Genomic DNA, 19174 nt, shown 5'->3' with positions numbered 1-19174 from the left:
TCAAAATAATACAGGAAAAAAACAACTATAAATATTTATATGTTGCACATTACTGGCTGTTGATTGAAGCCAGACATAACAGTGATATAATTTTGGGTCTACTGATCTCTAACTTCTACCTCCAAGGCATATTCCATAATCATGTTTTTATAATATCAAGAATATAAATTAGTCTGTTTAGAAAGTTTAAAGCAGAGACATGAGTGGCAGGTAAGATAAGAAAGGATGAATAATAGAGATGAATACTGAAAGTAAAAATACTGATACAACTGAGATGCCATAAAAAATAGCACTACTTTTACAGCGATATTAAAGCCACACAAGAATAATTTTAGTAACTATATGGGAAGCATTTAAGGTTTATGAAAAATAGCACATACCAAAACAAATTGGATTCCCAAACTTTGGCAGCGCTGACATTTCCTATGTGCATAATCCAGAGTAGCACAAAGTCTTCCAGATTTCACCTTAGCAAAATTAATTAATTACCATCTCTGAGGTTATCATATTGATGTGTTTCAAAATTTTTCTCCTTTTAACATCAGTAGATTATGCATTAAATCCAGAAAATATTGACCAGGGTTGAAATCTCCTCTCTTTCCACACAGTTAAGTTAGGGATCACAAGTCAAACTATTCTACTGCATGAGCGAGTAAGCCTAGAAAGAATTTACTGAAAATAAGAGCTCCAGCCATAGCTTCAAAAAAGATTAAAAAGCAACTCTGTACCATAGCAAGTTGCTTATCTTCCTAAGGTACACACTGATTTCTATCTCTCCAGATCCCAAACATCAGTATGAACCAAAGGAATTTCTCACTGATGCTTCTGTTGTTTCTCCATATTCACAAATAATTTAGCTTGAGAAAGAAAGAAACATACTTAGCTGAGTGCCTGTGGCAATACTCTCATGGTACTGTGTCCCATGAAGTGGTGTTGCTCCCTCAACATGACTGCAGCATGAATAAATGGAAGAGGTAGAAACACTTGGGGACATGGCCTAGTGGTGGACTTGGCAGTGCTGGGCTAATGCTTTTCCAACCTTAACAATTCTATGGTTCTACAGGAGGCCTGGAAGAAATCATGGCAGTGTAATAAATACCATTTTCTGCTTGCCACCTGCCAAATAGAAGATTTTACAGTGTTGCTATTGGGACGATAGCTCATAATATACATTGGTGTACGTGGTAATAGCACAGAAAATATTCTGGGGTGCTAGACTTCTAGACTAGCTAAAACTACAATGAGAAGAAATAACTATGCATGAACTCCTTCCAGTATTGGGAAACACTGCAAAATGTAAGGTACCAATAAAATATTTATTTAGGAGAAAATATATTGCTGGCAATAGGAAAGTGAGAGTATTCACTTAGGTCAATAGTGATATGTATGATTAGAGCAGGTTTTCTAGGTCCACAATATCTGGTGCAAAGTAAAAATAATTATATTACAGTTGTCCTCACAAGTAGATATTTAATAAACTATGTCATTTAGGTAGTTTCAACCTATATACAAGAGAAAGATTCAAATTTTAAAAAAGGTATTTTCTGCTACTAGTGTCTTAAATGTTTTGAAATTCACAGCATTTACTCTGACTGCAGGTGTAACAACCACCCACTATAATTTGCTGAAGTATTTGACTGGTAGCAAAAAAATCCTGAAAAAAGATACAGACCTGAAGTATCTCATGCTGAGGCCACTTCATATTGAAGAGCTTTTAAGTACTATTTTTTTCTCCCCCCCAGCATCACCTCCGTGAGTTAGAGGAATACATAAACCTCAGAGACTGACTTTGCATGGCTGATTAACCTTGGCTAAGGTCCAAATGCCCACCTAGCCACTCACTCATTCCCTACCTCAGTGGGACAAGGAAGTAATAGGATGAGAAAATTTGGGGCTGAAGACAGGGAGATTGCTTAGCCATAATCTCATCAGTTCTTAAATAAGCAGCAGTATCGAGATCCAGAACAGGTTGTTATCTTATTCTGTTACCCCCCTGAAGTCCTGACATCACCTGTTGATGTGAACACACGGTGTCTGCAATTCCCTTCAGCCTGGTGCCCTCTTGCTCCCCACATCACAATTATGGGGCAGACAGAGCCCCAGAACAGAAGAGCAGGCATACAACTAATGCCTGATTTCCACATGGAAATACTTTCATTTTACTTTTGTACACCATCTCCTGATGGGAGATCATCACCCACAGAGCTGCTCCCCATTGCTGCTTTCACAGAGCCACCTCATCCCTAGAGCTCTGCCATTTGCTCTGGATTCTCCTGATTCACCCTCTTCACAGAGTTCCTCAGCACTATTTTTAATCTCTTCAATTTAGCAGAAAAGCCCTCTATTGGAGGGGTTTAAGAGCATCACAAGACCCTTGACCATTAATGCTGACTATTCCACAAAAGTACCAATTCAATTCATGCTCTTCCCTTTTACTTGCACAGACAAGTCACTATCCAGTAATGGCTTCAATCACCTTCAGAGCACACATCAATAAGGATTTAGGAGGCACAGGTGTTTGAGCTCATCCTTGATCTTTTCTCTATCAGTACAAAGAGTGTTTGCATTGCTTTCTCCATGACCAACTTGTAAATATCACAGGTGATACAGGGAGGATGAAGAGATTGTTGAAGTGTTGGAGAGAAGAAAAATAGGGGTGGAAAGAGGAAAGCAGACTTCCTAACATCATTAAAAATGGACATAAAGATTCAAGACTGAATGCTGCTGGTCTTAATCCTAGAATCCAGGCCACACAACCACAAATTAAGGCATCATGGCTGAATAGTTGGCCATTAGCAGGCCACAGCAAGCAAATGCATCAGAGGATTTTGTTCCAGTCTGTTGCTGCTGCAGTGATACATATGCGAAAAGGAAGAGAGGATTAGCTAATTGCTGACCTCAGTAGTCATTCAGCTGTAGAGTGGATTGCAAACTTACCCAGCAAAACTTTCTTCTTTTGAAAATGCAGCTGTGTCAAGCTAAGATTGCTGGAGGCAAATTGACATCTCTAGCTTAAAGAAAATTTAAGAATTACAAGTTTCAAATATTTTTCTTTCAGATTTGTAATAAACACTAAAATGTTCAGGGTTTACATTCAAATTGAAACAGTTTCAGTTTATCAAATAAAATGTTTTCATTGTCTGATTTTCAAGATATTATTTTGTTCCACTTCACAAACAAGTTATTTATTTTCCACACAGGACGAACATTCTACTAAACAAAAATATTCTTTATTCAATAAAAAGGAGCAACTTTAAGGATTTGTCCTAATTATCGCTCTGTGTTTCTCCTTTGCTTTTCTAATTCTCAATTCTCTTGCTAGAGTAAAATGCAGACAAATCTTCACTGCTGTGCTTTCCTCTGTCTAGATTGTTTTCAGAGACTGCTTGCTTATTTCTAAGCTGCTGTGCTAGTTTTGCCATGGAGGAAGGGAGAGCAGGACAAAATTTATAACAACATTCTCTTTGGGATGCTGTTCTCATAATGAACACAAATTGCTCTCATTTATCATCTTGTGATGTAATCATATAAAAGCCTTTCCCGTCGTCATCCCTATAAGGTAACTGTTTTGCTGTATTGGATTATAATGACAAATGACAAAATATTTTGCATTACTTCAACTGTTCAAGTCTGAAGGGATTGTTACTCTGTAATGCCACTGTGGACTTCCAATGGATGCAGCCCATGCTGAAAGCTGCAGGTGGAAGTGTACAGTACACCAGCAACTTAACTTTGTAGTGCTGGCTCTTAGAAGGGGAAAAAGAGAAACAAACCTACCCAAACAAACAAACTCAACAGTGGCCTTTAAGTAAACCCAAAAATTTAAACACCACAGGGAGTAAATTGTGGTTACATCTGAATGGGGCATAAATCCAGAGATTCTACTTTTTGGATGTTTTATTCAATAAACAAAACCAGTTGGATTTTTCAATATATCAATATTTATAGGGTACAAATAACCACGGAGTTATCTGCAGGATTAATTTCCCTCGTGTCTTTTGGAATCTGATAAATCCATTCCATTCAGGGCTGCCAAAACATGCAGAGTTCCAGTAACAAGTGATGGAAGTAAAAAGGGTGCTCAGCAATGCAACATCCTTGTCTACCATTTCCCAGGAACCTACTGTGTTGGTATTTCGAATAGAAGAGACAGTAATCTTCCCCAGTGTTCCAGGAGAAAACTTCACCATTTCATGTTTCCCCAGAATATGCCAGCAATTTAAAATTCATGGTTTACTATTTGCAAATAGTTAAGTACATGATTGATACACACGTTGAACTTAGAACATTTGGTCTGTTGAGCACACAATTTGACACATGAGTGAATGCCCTGTCAGGAAAATCAAGGACAGCCATTTCCGTAAGACACGATCTCCAGGAGTCCTCAACAAGCACCAAAAAGAAGTTGAGATGTGCTTTTTCTTTTGTCTTCCACAAGTTTTTTCTGGAGATTTTTATTGAGTACCATGGACTCTTCTACCTTACACATCAAGTGATAAAAGAGTTGAGTCAGCTTTCTAGTATCATTCTTTTCTTCATTTATGCTGCCTGTTCTGTACATGAATAAATATTCAAATTACTTATAGACTGCACCATTTTCTTTATTAAAATGAACAGTGATACATTCAAAATATATTTAATATAAATCGCATTGTAACACATACGTATCATTGAAATAATTGAAATATATTGCAAAACAATTACGCATACCTACTCTGTATTTCATTAAAGAATTTTGCAGGCTTAGTCAGCCTTGAATGCACCTGTGCTTCAGTTCTCCACCAGATTAAAATAAAATGGTAGCATACTACTCTAATTACAATATTGATTTAAAATCAGCCACCAGCTCTACTGAATTCAGTGAATGCAATGGTGAGGGTACTGTGATTTTCTTTATATCATTAGCTGGGGAGAGAAGTAGCACGGACACAAAGTCGATCTCTTACCACCCAAGGAAGAAATGTTATGTTTTCTACATTTATCCCCTGAGTAAACATAACAGCAAAATTTTTGCTTATAACTTAGATGCTTCTCTTTCTATTAAAATGACTGGACAATTTGTTTCTCCCACAGTTTAAAGGCTCTGCTTTTTGAGGTGCTAAGCAGCAAAGTGATGGAAAATTGCAGGTCTTCCACAAAATCTCCTTTGCCCCAAACTATTTTGCCATTTTTATTGAGTGTTTTTAATACCATGGCAAGCAGCACATCAATGACACTAACAGTTGTGTAGACTAGGAAATAGGAATAGGAGTACCATGGATCTTATCTGATGGTAATCTCCTGCTACCAATGAGAAAGTTCCAACACCACATTCCCTGAGACTTTCAGTTCATTAATTGGTATTAGTAATACACTACTGCACAGTGGACATTTCAGAAGAAAACCACAGACACACAAACATGGGGCTCAAAGCAACTCTGAAAAGTGACACAGTCCATCCCCCACCCCAGTTCAAGTCATCTACAGAAGTCTTGACAGGTTGGTTGTGTCTAAATAATTCCTTAAATCCCCAAATGGAGACTCTCCAGCTAAGCATTTTACTGTTGAGTTTAAATATACTTAATAAATAAAAGTCTTATCGATGCTCAAACTGGTCCACCATTACCATTGTTTGAATTTAGTACCAGAAAATGCTCCTCCTTTTAGCAGAGACTTTTAATGTACTTGAAGACTGCCACAAGCCCCATCAAAGTCTTCTCTGTAAATTAATTTTTCCACTGAAGTCACATTTTCTCCATGTCCTGATTCTCTCTGCAGGCTCTCTCCTGCAGCTTCATGAAAGCCCATGGGTCCACAATGGCAACCTGCAACAAACTGTCAACAAATATTTGTCACATCACAAAAATGCATTAAAAAAAACACTGTGGAAATAATATCTGGTCCAGCTATTCTTGCCCATAAGGGACAGATACAAAACTCTGCATAGATGAGTATGTGAAGCACTTCATCAGCATTAATTTTTAACTTACTTTTATTAATTCACTTTGATGGAAATATTTAATTAGCTACTAGGAAGTAAAGGAGGGTTGGGATCCAAGAAGCGTAGTTTTGGATGACTTTCCATTTCAGGGAGTTCACATTCTGCCTGCTCCAGCTGTTGGCACTACCAGGTATTTGTCAGGGATTCCAGACTGTTCTCAGTACTGTACAGGACTCTCAGTGGGTACTAAGGCTTGGAAACAACATACACATAAACAGAATCCACAAAATCCTTTCAGATTTTCAGAACTCCGCAGTACCTGTGGTGACAATGTCATGTTATTCTCTTGAAGCAATACACTTCTGTAAGAAATAAAAAATGTGGTTTAGCAATTACTCAAGGTCATAATTGAATATTTGGAATCCAAGACATTTGTAATTATTTTGCTAGTTGAGTTATGAAGGTGCACTTAGCTGTGGATAAGTTACCCTTTTACTTTGGCTGAAAGCTTTGTATAACAAATTATTCCCAAACTAGCATATTTTCTTAAAATACATCTACTTTTTCAACAACCGACTGTAAGGCTGTCACTTTTTCCTGATAAGTGATTATCTGACCTTCTTATAGAGATTTTGTTTTATTATAAGCAGTTTTTATGGTCATTTTTATTATTATAATGCACTCTTAGAATAACATTCAGGCATTTGTCATTGTCATAACATTGTCATTTTGTAGCACAAGTACCCAATATTGAAATTAAATGAAAGCTGAAAAAAATACATATTTTTACAAATCTCTCTGTGGCCTGTGCAAAGCATCACAGTAATTTCTCAGATTCTGCCCATGTTCCTTCCTGCTTGGGGAAGATGGAGGGATGGAGGTTTTGCAGGATATCTGAGTTTTTGAGTCACAGCCACCCTGAGATTTACATTGATGATCTTTGTAAGAGATCACTAGCCCTGTCTTGATCTTTTCTTTCAGTGTCAGTTACTCTTCAGCCACCAGCCAGATCTAAAGCATAGTGTGGTAAGGGTATCTTAAAAAAAAACTCAACAATTTTTATAAACCTGATATTCCTTCATCTCCATCACCTGGAAGCCAAATGCTCATGTCTGCATAGGTCAGGTGTTCTCACTCCTTACAGCTTTAATCTATTTTGCCTTCTTAACTCTCTGGAGAAGGTCAAAATAAATGGTATTGACCTTAGGCATGCAAAATTTCAAAATCTCATTAACGTCATTGTTTCAGCACTTGGAGATTTTCATTAATTACCCTTCTGTGCCTCTGGTGTCAGCAAGAAGTGTCCTGTGGGTTGCTCACAGATTCAGGAGCTGACAGATCATCAAAGATATCCTTATAAAGCTAATACCATCGAATAATTGTGGCTCCCATACCACTACATTTTCAATTTCAGTGAAAACAGTTCCTGTGGCACTCGATTTAGGTTTATATTTTATAGTTTTATATTCATGATTCCTTATTACTACCTGGTTTTTCAGATACTCTTCTCAGCACCTTTGAAAGGCGGTTCCTATTTCTTTCACTAGAAGATCATCTGCCTTTATGCTGATGGAACAGTGAAGATGACTTCTGAGGCTTATGCCTAGCTACATGTCAAAGGAATAAAAATAAAAGATGTTTCTTACATGAATAAATAGAACAGTGCAAAGTTATTATGTAGTCCAAAGCAAAAACAGCTATTGGTTGAACTAATTAAAGAAGTGGGAAATAAGAAAATACCTCTCCTTGCTTCTCAGCAAGCTATTGAGTTCTGCTCTGCAATTCAAACAGCTATACCATTATCTCATGAAATCAACAGCTTGGCCTTTCATACCATTGCATGTAATGTGCTCACTCTTCATTTGATGATGTGAAGCAGTTCCCAGACAGAAGCACACCAAACTTAAATTTTTTATTATTTGCCTGCAGGCTAAAAAAAAGAGACTGATAAATTATGCAATTTGGAAAAAATGATTCGTTTTTGCCGTTTTTCAGGAGCATAGATTTTGTTTTGACATTTTAAGTTTTCAATGTGAGATATCACATGGAGTTGGCTGACTCAGTATTTTGGAGCTGCTTTGAAAAAATGGTCCCAAGTAGGAGAAAAGTACTTAAGAAGCAGAATTAGCATCAGAACTTTTAGGACTATTACAATCTTTTAGAAAAATCAGATTATATAGATGTTTTTCAGGCTTTTGGAAAAAGTTGTTCTAAAATGGCATCCTTATTTGTACAAGGAAAGACAATTTTGATATCTAGTTCTAAATTTTGTTATTTATGGTTTAAAGAAAAGATAAACCCAAAACCAAGACATTTTTGACTATTAAGCACTGGGAATAATGAACAAGTCAACTTTAATCCCTTTTTAAACATGGTGATCAGTGACAGAATGCAGATCAGAACAGCATGAAGCTGAGTCAGGGGAAGTTTAGGTTGGGTATTAGAAAAAGGTTTTCCACTCAGAGGGTGGTGGGGCTCTGGAACAGCTCCCCAGAGAAGTGGTCACAGCACCAGCCTGAGTTCAAGAAATCTGGACAATGCTCTTGAGCATATGGTGTGATTCTTGGGCCTATCCTGTTTAGGGCCAGGAGCTGGATTTGATGGTCCTTGTGAGTGTCTTCCAACTCAGCTTGTTCTGTGATTCTAAGTTAACTCAAGAAGTAAGTTCTATATGCACTCTTTTTTCAGATAACAGCATGATCTGGATTTCCTGTTCACTGTAGAACAAAGAGATCTGTATCACCATAGCTAAATAGTTTCTTACTAGTATTTTCATAGTAAGCAATATTTCCACATAATCTGCATTGAGATGAACCAAGTTTCCATAAAACCATATATCTATATCACTGCACTGACAAAAAATATTGAAACCTATTCAAGTTAAACTAGGAAAAAGAGCTTTGCCAAAGATATTGAAAGCTGTGGTCTGAATTTCCTAGGATTTTATTAAATACCAGGAGGTAATGAGAAAAAGAACAGAAAAGTGAAAAGAGCAAAAAAATGAATAATATCTAGTATAGAGACACGAATGAAAACAAAGATTTTTTTTCAGGAAAATTCACACACTGTGTTGAACTGCTGTGAAGTATCTATAGATAAAAAGAGAGGTGGAGAGGAAAAACAAGTAAGGAAAACAGAAACAGCTTCGGCCAGGCTCAGACACATCTATGTCCTCCTTGCTCTCCAAGAAAGGGCATATTCCCACCATGCATGTGCAAACCTCAACATTGGAAGGAAATCTTTGGAGCTCCCCCTTGGTGCTATAATTACCTTTTAGATACCTAAAGGATTTTCACTTACAGCCCAGGAAATCACCTGTCCAACATCCTCTGCAGTTACCTGTGTAGCCTGTGAAAGTGTGACTGAAGTCAAGCCGGAAAGCCAATGCCTGAGCCTTGCCCAGGGAGACCTTGGTGTCATATCCTGTGTACAGACACCTCCTATACCTGTCAGAGTTATCTATGGGCATTCACTTGTTCCCTAGCACCAAAAAGTGGAGGTGAATTCACTGTTTTTGCATTGCACCTCATTTGACACATTCCAAGGATGATGGTGACAGAAAGTGCTTTTTCTGCTACAAAAAATATCAGTATCTGGTATTCCAGTTCCTGCCAAAGCCCATGTTTTCAATATCTGCCCAAATCATTGAAGAACTACTTGACAAAGAAGTGCTACTATTAAAATGAATGTTCTGGAAGAGATTAACTGGTGACCAAATGGAGTGAATGAAGCATTCACTAAATGATACAGAGGATTGGCCCTATCTGAGAGGCACTGTAGATGAAACTGAAATAAAGTATTTCCACTCATCTTAAGGACCTTTCACAGCACATCTTCAGCACCCTAGAGAAACCCTCCTCACAGCTGACTGTGTTCCAGCTGCAGGATGGGAGTTTGTGTGTTCATTCACACCTAGTTACTAAGAAAGGTGGAGTCTTTAAACTAACCTAAACCCACTTGCCTAATGTCTTCAGCTGGGTAGTCAATGTTCCATAGATTAAAGCTAATATATCTGCATACTGGAATATTTTATTCCAGTTCTATAGCATCACCTCATTGTGAAAGTCTTAGCACAATTTAATGAGTACAATTTTTCCAAACGTCTTTTTTCGAAATATTCACTTACCCTATCTCCTGAAATACCAGCTACAGGATCTAGTTGCTGTTCCTGAACATTCATAAATAAAGGAAGGTGTAAGAAAATCAAAACACACAGACTTGGTGAGCTTTGTACAGGCCTTGAGTGATATTGTGCTGTAAGTCAAAACAGCACACCACAATACTCAGAGAAATCTATAAAGCAGAGCCAAAGAGATTACTTATGTTATTTCTTCACCCTAAGGATCAACTGTCTTTCCTGACAGATTTCCCTTACAGGAAATCTGACAGGTTCCAGCATTCTCCTGGCAATGTATTTCAGCACTTCTTTCCTTTGTTAAAAGAATATTTCTCATCCTGAACTCAATTCCTCGACTTAGTATTCCCTGTCTTTGAAAAGCAACAGATGTAGAAAAGAAGTTGATCTTCCTTCTTGTCTCTCCCTGGTTCTTTGAAGTTTTGAATTGGAAACCTGTGGGAAGAGATTTAAAAAAAAAAAAAAGATAGTAGAAAAGAAGAATATTACTTTATCAGGTCAATCTTATATCTTACATGATTCTACAGTTTATTTATATAATTTTTAAATTTTTTTCTCATTCATTCACTTACTAAATTTAATACCCATACAAGCCACATGTCTGCAGTGGAGGCTGTGCCACCATAGGATACTATTACTTCACAGAAGTAATAACAGAAGGGTAGTGCATTAGTTTATATACGCCATAATGTGATGTTTGCTTTACCACAACACCATGACTTATGTTCATCTTGTGAACCTTTGTAACTAATAACTTGCTCTGCAGTGTTCCTGCATTGCTCTTACTCTCCATTCTGCACCTGTGTATGACTACCCTGACCTACATTTGCATTTCTCTTTGCTAAATTGCATTCTACTTCTTTCTAAATCATTGCTCTTAAAAAAAAGCAAAAGAAAAAAAATCTACTTCTGTCCTTCAACAAGTTTGAAATCCTGAGGAACTCTAGCTTTAGTAACTTCTTTGTTTAAGGACTCTTCCTCCAAAGATAAAGCTTTGCAGTCCTTTCAGATCTTAGTCTCATATTCCAAAGAGTCTTCCTTCAAAAAATTCTGGGAAGGAGGAAAAAATCCCAAACTGATGAAGTTGCATGTGTGTATCAGATGACATTCATATCATATGAAGTACAAAATTAAATATTCAGGCATGCTAGAGCAATACTTATTAATTCAGTCCTGAGAATTAAACTAAAAGCAGATTTTGTAGACAAAGGTGTATTTTGTTCCACCCACAAACTACGTATAAAGTCTTTCCTGGTATTTCTCAATCAAACTGTCCATCCCTTGAAGGCAATCAGAAAATGGTTATTTTCAAGCAGTGAATATGCTATATATGAATGAATATATATGCTATATTCATATATTCAAATATGAAGTATTTGTTTGAACGCATAAGGAAAATAAAACCTCCAGTTATAAAACCATGGAAGTGATCTTTTTAATTCTTATGATGATTTGTCTTATTTTGTAAAAGCAGTCTCATCCAATCTAAGAGTAATGTTTTTCTTTAGATGCCAAAAGGAGTGTGGGTACTGAGTGTGACCTCACTTTCAAATAGGGGAGGGGGGACAGAAAAGCTGGTTATGAGCACTGAACAAAGCATCATCCACTCATGGTCAAATTCCGTATAAAAATGCCCTTTTTCCTTTCATTAAAATTTATTCAAAGAACAGATGGGTATGGGGTTTTTTAACATTTAAAATGGTCTCCTAGGTGTTTAGAAGCAATGATACATGGAAGCTTGTCAACACATGGCCTAAGGGGTAAAGAAGCTTGACAATAATAAAGGACCAAATATTCTTTCAAATACTTTCAGAAACAAGCAAAACATTTTTTTAGACACAAAGGACATATAAAAGCAAACACTGCATTGCATTGTTTATATTTTAAATGTGTGGCTTCCATAACAGTGAGGAAAAGCAGATTCTTCTTGGATTCTACTTCTGGTTTTCTCTAGAGATATCTTCCATTTGTGCTATTCTTCCACAATTCCTTTTCAGATATTAGCAACATCAGTAGAAAGGAGAAGTAGTGAGCTGAAACATTTGTTCCTCAGGCTGCAAGCAAAGGAGCCCTGCATTCAGTGCAGACCAAACACATGTGCTCCTGTATGTGAATGGAACACACTCCAGAATAAAGTCCCACAAATTGACTCCAGAAGTATCCTAACCATGACTAGTTTATTTAAAGCTACTCATGATTTCTCTTTAGTATAGTCTATCTCATCCAAAATTTTCCTGGTCAACAACAGCAGTGGGATGGGCTGTTTAAGTGGATGACTTGGATGTGTTGAGGGTAACCAGGTCTAAAAGAAGCCTTAAGAGTGAAATATTGGGATATTTCTGCTTCACACATGAGTAGTGCCAAATGTGAGTTATGTGTGAATGCAATTCCTGTTGTCTCTCCAATGAAGACAAAAATCCTTCTTCTTTAGGAAAGAAGTCTCTCTTTGCACTCCTGCAGTATCATCAGGACTTTTGGTGAGCAGTGGTCTTGAGCATGTGCACGTGCTGGCAGGCTGTAGTGAAGAATAAACCTCAAATTAAATAAAATCTTTCCAGCAGGGAAATCTAGGAAAGTCACAAGGACCACTGAAATTCCATTGCTTCCTGAACCTCCCAAATGACACCCAAAAACCTATTACCTTCTAGGTTAGCTGAAAATTACTGCAACCTCAATATTAATTTTGGGAACACCTAGGAATCCTTCCAGCACTTTGGCTACACTTAAGACTGTCACACTGTGAGAAACATACTTGTTTAAAAAATAGCAAAAAGTAATCACAGTGGGTACGGAAAAAGCAATATTCTTGAGGCACAATGAAAGTTGTTATTTGTTTGATGCATGCACCTTCTTAAAGATCCTTTTTTTTTCTACATACTCAAGAAAAGCATACAGATGTTACCACAGAGCCATGAAAATATTTCACTATTTTTAAGGGGTTAATGGAAGGCAAAACAATGGAGCTGTAACTTTAAATCCTGATAATTTAAAAGATGTTGCTCTGTCATTATTACAACTCATAAAAAATGTATTGTTGCCATAACAACCGCCTCATCACATGTGAGACTGCCTGAAAAACTCAAGCTTTCTTTAATCAGACAGATACATGGGCCCAAATCTGAAAATATTTCACCAATACCTTTATGACATTTACTCTCTTGTAAAATGAACTTCAATGCACACAATTATTTTTTGACAATCCTTATTATAAGAAAAAAAAAGATCACTCTTACTAGAAAACTCTAACAGATTCTGCGTCTCCTCCTAGGCAGAAAATTTGTGTCAGGGAATGATTGCATTTCTTCAGATGGAATAGGGTCGATGAAGGCATTCAGTGTACATTCTCTTCACTGCCATAATTTTCCTGGGGCTGCACCATATATCATTTGAGAAACACTCCACATAAATCCCAGATGGTGGCAGGACTTGCAAATGATCTAATGTGGCAGCCCCTGCCTACATGCAAGGATTCATTGAAGAGAATTGCATTTTAATGGCAGTAGAACGTACACCACCTGGCTCTATCTGATAAAAAGCCCCCACAAAAGGGCAACCTCATTTCCCATCCTCTGGGCCTGAGACCCATGGCTGAGCACGGGACCTGCTGCTGAAGTTGCATAGTTAATAAACAGGCAGAAACATGGAGCTGTTTGGACGGATGGCATCCAGACGAGTGGGCAGCATGTCCCCATGCCCTATGGCAGGCCATTCCAATAGGGCAGGCCATTCCACAGCTGCTGCACAGCACAGGTGTCTGGTGAGATGGACAGCAGGGCAGTCACACTGCTCTTGGCTGCCCAAAGTCATCTCTGCAGCAGTGGCCACGTCATTCCTGCCCCAGACCTCCACAGGAACAGTTTCCTTAGATGGTCACACACTCTGAAGCCTCCAGCCTGAAGGAGCCAGCAGAAGGATTTCTTACACCTGTGCTGGAACCCTGAAGCCTGGGAGTTTTAAACTTTCTGTGCTTTCTGACACTGACCCTCAAAAGAGCACTGCTTTTGACTTGAGGCCTTGGAGAAGGCTTCCAAATTTGAGTGATGGAGTTAGAGTCATTGGTGTGTAGCTAGAATAGAAGTGTGTGATTTCACATGATGAAGGGTCTTGAACTCGGGGTTTTAGAATATAGTAATAGGTATGGGACAAGATGGAGGTTCTTGGGCATTGTCTCTTTATTCCTTCTTGTTCCTTCTTCTTCATGATTTCAGTTAGTAGTTTTTGGTTGGATAGAAAATCCCGCCATGCGGATCACAGGTGTTTGGTCATTGGGTCAAAAGTATAAATATAGATTTTAGCTCTTAATTGGATAGTTAGCCTTTAAAAGAGCTTGTAACTAGTTAGATACACCTACCTTTTTTCACTTTTTAGCTTGATAGCTAGAGGTGCTGCAGAACTCTCTGTACTTTAGATAAGATTTAATAAACAACCAAGTCTGAACAAGAAATCAGTCTCCCGAGCATTCAATCCTGACTCTGAGTGAAGGCAGAAGAAAAAAGCTAACCACTTTCACATCTGAAGTCCCATTCCCAGGGGAGCCTAATCACCAAATTAGTAGCTATCTAGGGACATTGGCTGGGTTTAGAACAAAAATTTAAGCTTTGACGAAGCAGGGCTTTAAGTTACACTCTCCAAATTTTAGTTTCCACAAACAAGTTTTCCAGCAAAGTCTTATTTTCTTGGATTTTTGTTGGTCAGGTCTCCTCTGCCACATAAATGATGTTTAATGTGCAACATTTGATAATAAATGTAATATATCCTTTCTTTCCATATGGGTTTTGCTAATTTTCAATCTTTATTCTTCTTAAGTGACATTCGACAAGTAAATTTATTCCTTTCTAACATATTATCCTCTTGTTTAATCATGGTTTAATCTGATTTTCTGCTTTGGATTTTAGGGGTCAAAGTGCTTGACTCAAATCCTATAGCACCCTTGCTTTCTGTGCTTCCTTTACTTTGTATTTCCTGATTTTTTTCCCCAGGATATCCCAAAACATCCTCCATGTGCTCATACAGGTACTGGTGCTACCATAGTGCTACAAGTGCCCAAACGAGCTGTGTAAGTGGAAAGAGTGTTGTGCACTTGTCATTATACCATTCAGGCTTCAGAAAATATCCCTCATGAAGATGGAACAGCCCAGAACTATGTTTCTCCTTTAGCTGAAATCCTATTGTGTTCTGCTACCACATCTTTTTTCCCCCATACTTCCACAGACTGTACCCTTACCTCTAGAAAGGAGGAGGAAACAAGAAAACAGCACAAAGAATTCATATGGTTCAGAGGAATATGTGTCTATTGTCAGAGAATAGTGGATTAGAGAAACCACAGGTCTTAATCATTCTGGCAGTTCCTGACTTTCCTCTGCTTTTCTATAGAAATGCACAAATAATTGGTGAAACGCCAGTCCTTGGCATAGACCTGCCTCACTGAGAGCTCCCACACACACAGGGGAGGTGGGGATTACTTTGGGAAAGCTTTAAAGGAAAAGAGGAAGAGAGAAAAGAGGACACATAGGACAAAACCGTGAGTGAATTCAACCCACAGGTTCAGGGAATGGTTAAAGGGAGGGTAGAAAAGGAAGATGCAATCTTCAGCCACCAATAAACCATTTCTCTCACGAGTCACCTCTAGAAAACACATGCTGAGTCATAGGCTCTGTAAGCAGTCATTTTAGGAGAGATGATTGTTAACTAGTTGAAGTACAGTGTGAAAGGTCCCTTAAAACGCTAATCAGCTTTGGAAATATTTTAGGTCATTCAAGAAATACACAAAACAATCTTCCCTGAAACCCATCTGTCCAGACAGTTTTGAATCACAAAGAATAAGCTGTTTATTTCGCTCATATTTCTATTAAAAGGTTATATGATAATCTTAGTACTAATGAGAGGAAAAATAATGGCATTCAACCTCCATCCCCAAATGAATCCCTCCTAGAAGATTTTCCTGTTAAATGTCGAGATCGTTATGCAATTATATTTCAAATTCATACACAGATGCACTGTGCTTGCATATTTAACTATGTTTTCCTATACAAGACCTGCTTTCTGTCTTACAGACTGAATCACTAGCTGAAATGTCCCTTCTGGCCACATTTAAAATCTTGATTATAATCCTTGATGAAACAGGGAAGTGAACAATCCTTGTATTTAATCATAATAAATTAAACTAATGAGCTTTCCTAGCAGATTTATTACTTTTCCTATGGATGAAGTTCCACTGGCTGATCATATGCAAGCCAAAGAAAGCCTTATATAAGGGGAGGGGGTGGAGGAAGGGGTGCATAATATTTTACTTAATAACAGTACATTCCTGATATGCTCCTAAGAACAACTAGGTTTGTGATTTTTCCTTCACACTTCTGTGGGAACTAGAGAGGAAGAGTCAAAGGCAAAGTTCAGAGACTCAACAATGGGGTGAAGAGATAGTGCCAGGAATGGTTTTAGCCAATAGCAGTCCTATCTGACAAAAGGAGATAGGCTTTAGTTCTTTTCCATTGCACTCATGTAGCACAACAGAGTCACTCTTTTTGCAGCACTCTAAAATATATACTCCAAAATTGCAGGTACTTATTTAAGACTATACATGAAAAAAGGTAATATTTTCTACTTAAATCCGAGAAGCTGTCAAAGTGCTTTTCCTTTTTCATCAGGGTTTGGTCTTGACCCTGCAGAGATTTTTCTCTGTAATATTGAGACAAAGCTGCAAGCAGAATCAGACAGGAGGGCTTTTCTCCTTGAGTTTCTTGGCCCCTTTCAAAAGTAGACACAAAACAAAAAGTGTGCCCTCTCTTCACATTTGTCTCAGGGCTGTATTAATGGTGGCTGATAGCAGATCAGAAGCAGGCATGCCCCAGAGTGAGGTGACACAGAGTCCAAGAGAGCTGTGACCATGCATGAGCTTTGATGGGAACTGTTAGCAACAGGATCACAGATGGTGTAGCAATAAACAAAGTTCAGTGCATGAAAGGACACAAAAATCTCATATCCAAGTAATAGTAATTTGCCCTTGCAATTCTTTCCCTTCTTTTTCTCCTGACAATCAGATAAAGTGTGGGAGGCCATCTGTCTGCAAGAAGACAGTCCCCAATAGAGTGAACTTAGTCACTGCTTAGGGAGAATCACGGGTCTGAGTCAATTACTGCACACTTTCTACATACAACACACTTGCTTCTTTACTCCACTCAGATAGAAAACTATTTTTTAAGTGCAATCCTACGACTTTGTTTTCAGACTTCTTGTAATAAAACAGGAAGTGCTTAATGTTTCTACTTCTGAAATTTTGGTAATTCATACTCGGTCACTTTAGACCGCCTAGTGCCAGTCCACAGATATGGCTAAAATTTGTTGACATGCCTTTCAAAGACCAGTCAATTTGCAAGCACCTTGTTAAAAGAAATGAATTCTGTTGCAGATAAAAGTTGTTCCAGACACCAGCAGCAAACTCGGGCATCAAAGAATTTCTGGTTCAGTGGAGCCCTCACAAGCCTAATCAATACTTCAATTGGACACTGCCTGGCAGGGCACTATCTCTGCAATAATTTTCTTTTGACTTTCTTCTCACCCCGTGAAATATCAGGTGAGAAAAATCTCCAATCCAGAAACAAACCAAGACACAGAGATAAATAGCAAAAGCAATGGTGAGAGAGCTGGGCAGCTGCTTCATTACAGCCTTACAGGCTAGTGACATTTGACTGGCATTCCTAGAGCAAAAAACAAACAAGCTCTGGCTACTAACATTCATTCTTCTCCCTCATGCATACCTCTCTCAGAAGTGGTAACCTTCTGATAGTTGCTGCTGGATTCTCCCCTAAGAAATGGGTAAGATGAGGGTCCAAGCACACTATGCAAAGGCAAGCACAACAGAAAGAGAAGAAATTATATTAAATTCCAATGCTCTTACTGTCTTCTTGTCTAGGTTTGCTGCTTCTGGGTGACTGTGGATTCAGCATAGTATACATGGAGAATTTAATTAAGGAGGGCCAATGAAAGCAAACCTTTCCCTGCTCAGCACGCATACTCGGATTTCAGTTTTAGAAGCTTGCGTGACTACTGCAGGAAGCAGTTATACAGAAAAGCAAATTTTGATTGTTCTTCATTCTTAAACTCTGTTTGATTACATCTGGTAAATATTGTGCCCTAAAGTCATTTAATTATTCAGCTTTTCCACTTTAAAATAATATTAGTGCATTATGAAAGGTTACCTGGAGGGCCAATTTTAATGGCTGAATGCGCCCTGAATAAAAACATTCAAAATTATTTCCAAATGTTTACCAACCCCAGCTTTAATAATATTCTTTTACAAGCATAATTAAATTTCAGTGTGCCCATAGAGCTTAATTTATTTTTCTGATTTAACTGCTGGGCTACTCTAGTTGTAGATTTCTGGATATTTTGGAAACAGGTGGCTATTAAACTAAGTTCTGGTTGAGAGGATAGTATTAATCAGTATATTGTAATTTGCAAGACACTTAAGACTTGAGTCCCCCATTAAATCCAAATCTACCCTCACAAGACACTGATTATGGAAATGCATTCATATATTTCAGTGATACTAGTTACACATCGACATTTGCCTCAGACAGAAGAATGAAAAAATACTGCTGCAAGTTAAACATGGGGCTCTTACACACATGAGAAGGGAGATGCAGTACCAGGCTACCACCCATTGCAACAGAATTTCATTTCTATACACTTATTATTGTTTTAAAGATGATAGATAATTTCCAAATATAATCATAGAATAGAAAAAGATGAAAATCAGAAGTTAGTTGAAATCTTTCTGTAAAAAAACTTCATATTTTTACATTGATTAAAGTCTCAGACTGAGCAAATATTCATTTGGAGTCACTAGACTATACTCTCCATCATTTTACATGCTGCTATTTTGTGCAATAAAAAGTATAGGAAGCACAGCAGTATCTGTCAAAAGTATTGGCAAAAATAAGGCACTCAATTTCAACAATTTTGCTAGTTACAGTATAAAAAATTGTCCTATTACCCAGCCTACAATAAATAATAATCTTCACAAGGGTTTGAAAAAATGACATTACAGTCATGTGAATTCATAACTCTTGGGGTATCTAAATGGGGGAATAATAGCTAAGGTAAGCAAAGACTTCTGG

The sequence above is a fragment of the Sturnus vulgaris genome, chromosome 1 (assembly GCF_052056855.1).
Source record: "Sturnus vulgaris isolate bStuVul1 chromosome 1, bStuVul1.hap1, whole genome shotgun sequence".
Classification (NCBI taxonomy): domain Eukaryota; kingdom Metazoa; phylum Chordata; class Aves; order Passeriformes; family Sturnidae; genus Sturnus; species Sturnus vulgaris.
This window is presented reverse-complemented; position numbering follows the sequence as displayed.